Source organism: Octodon degus, unplaced genomic scaffold (genome assembly GCF_000260255.1).
Source record: "Octodon degus isolate 3935 unplaced genomic scaffold, OctDeg1.0 scaffold00009, whole genome shotgun sequence".
Classification (NCBI taxonomy): Eukaryota; Metazoa; Chordata; class Mammalia; order Rodentia; family Octodontidae; genus Octodon; species Octodon degus.
The window spans coordinates 16,476,810-16,482,800 of record NW_004524585.1 but is presented as its reverse complement, the minus strand read 5'-3'; the positions used below and the strand labels follow the sequence as shown (position 1 = coordinate 16,482,800).

General features: G+C 32.5%; 1 protein-coding gene across 1 annotated transcript in view; it reads right to left on the bottom strand.

Moving 5' to 3' along the window:
• Fbxl17 (F-box and leucine rich repeat protein 17) overlaps window positions 1-5,991 on the bottom strand; it is a 616,731-nt gene that overhangs the window by 376,827 nt on the left and 233,913 nt on the right. The gene's annotated exons all lie outside the window — the stretch shown is intronic.

The following is a 5,991-nucleotide window of genomic DNA, read 5'->3' as shown; positions in this document are numbered from 1 at the left end:
ATATATTTTTACCAGTACTATATATGCCAAGCCAAATACCTTCATGATTCAAATAATATTATTTAGGGGCCAGCCAGATAGCTCAGAAGATTAGGCAGGCATAGGGACTGGGGGTTCAATTCCAGGCCTGTCCTGCCAGCCCCGCCCCCAGGGTGCACTGAGATGGTGATTGAGACTGGGCATGGTGGCACACGCTTGCAATCCCAGTGCTTTGGAGGCTGAAAACAGGAAGGATCACTACAAGTCTGATCTGTGTAGTGAGGTCCTACAGACCCTGTACTAAGTACATAAAAAATATAATATTATTCAAAATTTTTACCTAATTGTAAAATATCTATGGTTACTATTCTAAACTTAAGCACATACAAAGCAAAACAGCATATACCTTAAGACTTACTGCATACTTGAAAGAAACTAGCCACACAATCTAAATTTCAAATTCCCTATATGTTAGAGTATACACTGATGCAGTAGCTACCTTTACATAGTAAATAAAAGACTTATAAGCAAATTATGGCTAAATAATTTACCTGAATAACTACTGCTACGGTTTGGGTTATGTCTCAAGTGTGTCACAGAAAGGTTCACATATTAGGTCTTGGTACTCGCTGCTGCAATGCTAACCTGGTGGAACTTTTAAGAAATGGGACCTATCCCGAAGTAATGAGAATGGTGGGGTTACTGCTCTCAGAGAGATTATGGAGGTTCTGATGAGGGCTTGGTTCATTCGTGCAAAAGTGAGTTGTAAAGAGCAAGTCTAACCCCTGAATTTCTTTTTGGCTGTTCTGCATGTGATCTGTTCTGCAGGTTCACCTGTCACTGTGATTCTATCCAGCACGAGGAACACACCAGAGGCCAAGCACAGAGGCCATTCCATCTTAAAACTTTCAGTCTCCAAATCTGAACGCTAACAAAGCTTCCTTTCATTATATTAAGGAGCCCCAACGTTTTGTGATAGCAATGAAAGATCATGGCTTTTTCTATGCTTGGTGCTGTAATCTAATGCGATGCCAAATAAGCCTTAATTTCTCATATTATCATACTGAAATCTCTTAATTCATGAGCAAGCAAGATCAACTATCAATGAATGGATCATTTAGTAAAACATATACTGACCAGAGGAGTGAATTTAGTTTTTTCTAAGAACAATGTTAAAAACTGAAAATAGGGAAATTATTTAATAGAAGTTTTTAAAACTCAAAAAACACTTTTGGCTGGGGAGATAGCTCAGTGGTGCAGCACCCCCTTGGTAAGCATTAGTTTGATTCCTGGTACAAAAAAAGAAAAACCTAAAGATCTCTTAAAATCAGATTTATTTCAAGTCCTTTTGGCAAAAAGCACAAAGGAGCCATTATAACCATGTTGCTATGATTATGTTCAAAACCTTACATATCAAATTTTCATATCGAAAACATGACACTGTTTTTTTTCTTTGTGTGTGTGTGTGTGTGTGTGTGTGTGTGTGTGTGTGACAGCAGGGATCGAACTCAGGACCTTGCACCTGTATGCCACTGAGCTATATCCATGGCCCAAATATGCCACTTTTAGATTCTGTGTCAAAAGCACAAAAATCCTAAAGAATTAGATGTAAAATTACAAAAAATGTATAGCAACCACAAATAAATACTTGAATAAACAGAGAGTAGGGGAGACATAATAACCAGATGTTTAATAACCAATACTAAAAATAATCAGTGTTCCCTTTTCATAAAACACTTAGATCTTACTTGTATTCAAGAACAATGGTAAATATCAAATTACTAAATCATCATTGTGAATACAAGGAAATATACTGTTTAACTCTCTCAATATATAAAATGCTTTTAGAAAAACAAATATAAAGAACAACATGTCTTGGCCACACAGATGAATTCTAGGAAGACTAAATATAAACAGATACCACTCGCACAACAGAAAAGTTGTTCAATTATCACCTATTTTTAAATCTTTAACTTCAAAAATGATATTCACAGACAACAACTTTCAAAAAGCATAGGGTAAACCTTATAGAAAAAGCACTGAGACTATTATCAAACTTTAATGAGAAGAATCCCTTTTAAAACTACCAACATAAGATATAGATCTTTGTAATAGGTATTATATATAAAATATTATTCATAGTTTTCTCTTATTAAAAAAAGTTTAGTAAATGGAAAAAATTGAGAATTTTATATATAAACTCAGCTGTGTGCGAATTCCAACTAGAAAATGGAAAATGACCTCATGAGTGATTCACTTTTTGTTTGTCCTTACTCGATTTTTACTACACAATGACAAAAGGTACATCCATTAAAAAGCCACAGAAAAGTCAAATAAATGGTCTAAATTTAATAGAAATAGTATGATCTTACCTTCAACAAAAGATATTGAAAGGCATAAATGAGAACACATGTAAACTGCCTATCAATTACCTGGGTAATAAAGGTTTCTTTCCTCCTCCTATCCTTACAAGACTCATTATTACCATCAAGTCATACGTCACCTAAAAATAATGACCTTGCAGAGCCAACAGGGTCTCATGTCCACAGTCTGAGACACAGTACTAAGTATTTAGTAGGAGGTTAATAAATGCTTCTTGATTTATTGAAAGATAATAATAATGAACATATGTAAAACAGAAGCTAATTGATAGGCTAAATACATTAGTGCATCCCAATGCCCTCTATATTAAAGGTTACTAACCTATCACAGCGAGGTGTGGAAATTATAATTAAGTCTGATAGGAAGTCCTAGATTTATACCAACATAATTACAAATACTACTCAGGTTAGCAATATAGTATAGCAAGAACAATGAGATGAGCAATTTAGATGATACTGCAAAGTGGATTTTAATGTTGAAATTTCTATTACAGTACACAGGATAAGTGCAAGTAGGTAATTAAAACCTAAAAGAGTCTGATCTTTAAAACCCTTTGCTTGACCTCATTAAAATGCATGTTTTCTCAATTAATTCAAACTTTGCCATTAAACATATAAAAACACACTTTCATTCCTTGCAAATAAATCTCTTCAGTACATATCAAACACCAAAACCATATCAAACACCAAATAACCATTACAGTTAAGTAGAAGAATATGATTAAAATAGTGAAAAGCCTGAGTACATGGCGCCTACCAAAGGGAAGTAAGGCAATGAGAACGCAGCCCATGTTCTCATTTGTATGTTAACTATTATGACTAAATAAACACTTAGAGCTTGGAAATTAGATGCCCCTGAATATCTTAGTTAAAATAATACAAAGCTGAGAAAATATTTACTTGGGACATTGTTCGTATATATATAAAATCATACCTGGACTACATCTTATTTACCAATTATAATATTCTCCAGTTACTGACTCTTTCACTGGTCACAATAGGTATATATAAGGTCGGATATACAGACAATGGCCATGAAATACAATAATTTTAGTGCAGTAAAGGTCATATTCCTTTAACCAAATGCACAATGAAGAATTTTATCTCCATGTTGAGCTTACGTTAAACAACTAAAACAAGATAATGTTTATGTTTGGATTTTATTATTTGCTATGAAAGACTTCCTAGAGATTACTATACACTCTCATATAATTGTCTATACAGGAGAATGTTAATTAATGATATATGAAAAAATGAATTTTTAAATTGACATTAATTTTCCTTAGATTTAGTACACATTCTATAATGACTATTACTGCAAAATAATAAAACCTTTCTTAAAAGATAATCACATATGCATAGTATATTAGAGAATTGAAGAAAATATAAAATTTGAAACATGAGTAAATTTTTAAAAATATTTTTAATCTTTTTATTAAAAAGATTACAGGGTCTTGCTATATAGTTCAGACTTGTAGTGATCCTCCTGTGTCAGCCTCCCCAGCTCTGAGATTACAGGCATGCACCACCACACCCAGTTTTGGTGGTTGACACAGTGGCACTGTATTGCAGTACTGGAGATCGAACAGGTCACTGTGCTTGCCAGGCAGATGCTTAGACCACCAAGCTATCTCCCCAGCCATGAGTAAATTTTTCAAGAGAAAAAGTTAAGAGATTAAACACTTAAACATGAGTCCTAAAACTATGAAGCCGCAAGAAGAAATCCTAAGAGAAATATTTCATGACATTGTAATGGGTGAATATTTTTTAGACAAGGTCCTAAAACTATAGGAAACAAAAGCTAAGTTACAAAAATAAGATTACACTGAGCTGGTGAGATGGCTCAGTGGTCTAAAGCACCTACTTAAGACAAGCTTAGCAAAGCACAAGGACCGCGGTTCAATCCCCCAGCACTACATGCCAGCCAGCCCCGCCCCCTGGTGGGCTGAGCTGGCCACACACACACACACACACACACACACACACACATATAAATAAATAAAAAATTTTAAAAAAAAGATTACACGAAACTAGATAGCTTCTTCGGAGCAAAGAAATAATCATCACAGTGAAAAGAACCTATCAACTGGAAGAAAATATTTGTAAACTACACAAGGGATAAATATGCAGAATAATAAGGACTTATTCAATATCAACAAAAACAGTTAAATAACATAACACAATGTAAAAATGGGCAATAGACTAAATAGACATTTCCCAAATGAAGACATATAAATGACCTATTACTAGAATAATATAAAATGCTCAACATCACTAATCATCTGGGAAATGTAAAGCAAAACCATGACATATCACTTCACACTAGTATGAATAACTATAACAGAAAACAATAAATAAAAAGTGCTGTTATTGGTGAGATATGCAGAGAAGGGAATCCCTATAAAATATTGGTAAGAATGTCACAGTACAGTCATTACAGAAAATATGGAGGATCCATAAAAAATTGAAAATACGTTATCTACATGATCCAACAATCCCACAACTATGTATATATCCAAAGGAAATAAACTGTCAAAAATACATCTGTACTTCCACATTATTGTATAATATTCATAACAGCCAAAAATGATCAAAGTAATCTAAATTTTCCATCAACTGAAGAATGGGTAAGAAAAATACAGTACATATACATAATATATTACTATTCACCCATAAAAAAAAAAACCACTGTAGTTTTTATGCAACTAACGATCATTATGTTAAGTGAATAAGAGAAACACAGAAAAATAGATACTACATGATTTTTTTTCCCCACTCAGGCCCTTACGCTTGCCAGGGAAGCACTTATTCTACTGAGCCATCTGCCTGGCCCCTGATCTTATTTTCATGTAGAATCTTAAAACACTAATCTCATAAAAGTTGAGAACATTATCAATCAAAGACAGAGGTTCACCAACAGATACTATGTTATAGTTAGATCGAATTAAGTTCTGGCATATTAGTCACAATAAATAACTCTAAGTAATATAAAATACTATCTATTTCAAAAATCTAAGTGAAAGGGTCATGAATGTTTTTACCATTGAGAAATGGATAAATATTTGAAGAGGCAGACATGTTTAAATGGATTTGAACATTATATGATATAAATATGTATTAAAACATCATATGGCATTCTATATGTATAATTTTTACAAATCAGTTAAAATTTATATAAAGAACAAATTTTATATTCTATATGTTAAAATTTTTAAATAAGTAATAAATTAAAATCTAGAACATTTTACTAAGAAGGAATCAAGTCAATACAGTCATAGAATTTAATAATAATTTGGGGCAAAACAAAAAATCATTAGAATTTCTCCATAGATAGAATGCAGTCTATATGATTTCATTTTCAAAGTCTAAAAAAGAAATTAAAAGTGGGGGAAGGGAGTTGTATATTTAAAGTATTACCTTAATAAAACTTAAAATTCTATTTAAAAAATTATTTCAATCTATAGAGGCTCTAATTTTAGCTAGAATGCTACTTTCTATTTTGAAAGTATAAAATTTTTCTGCTGTCCTCTCATAAAAAATTCCTTGTAGTAGGTAAGATTTCTGATCATGCTTATGTTTACAAACTGACCTAATCAGTAGTACCAGCAGTACAAAAAAAAAAAAAAAAAAA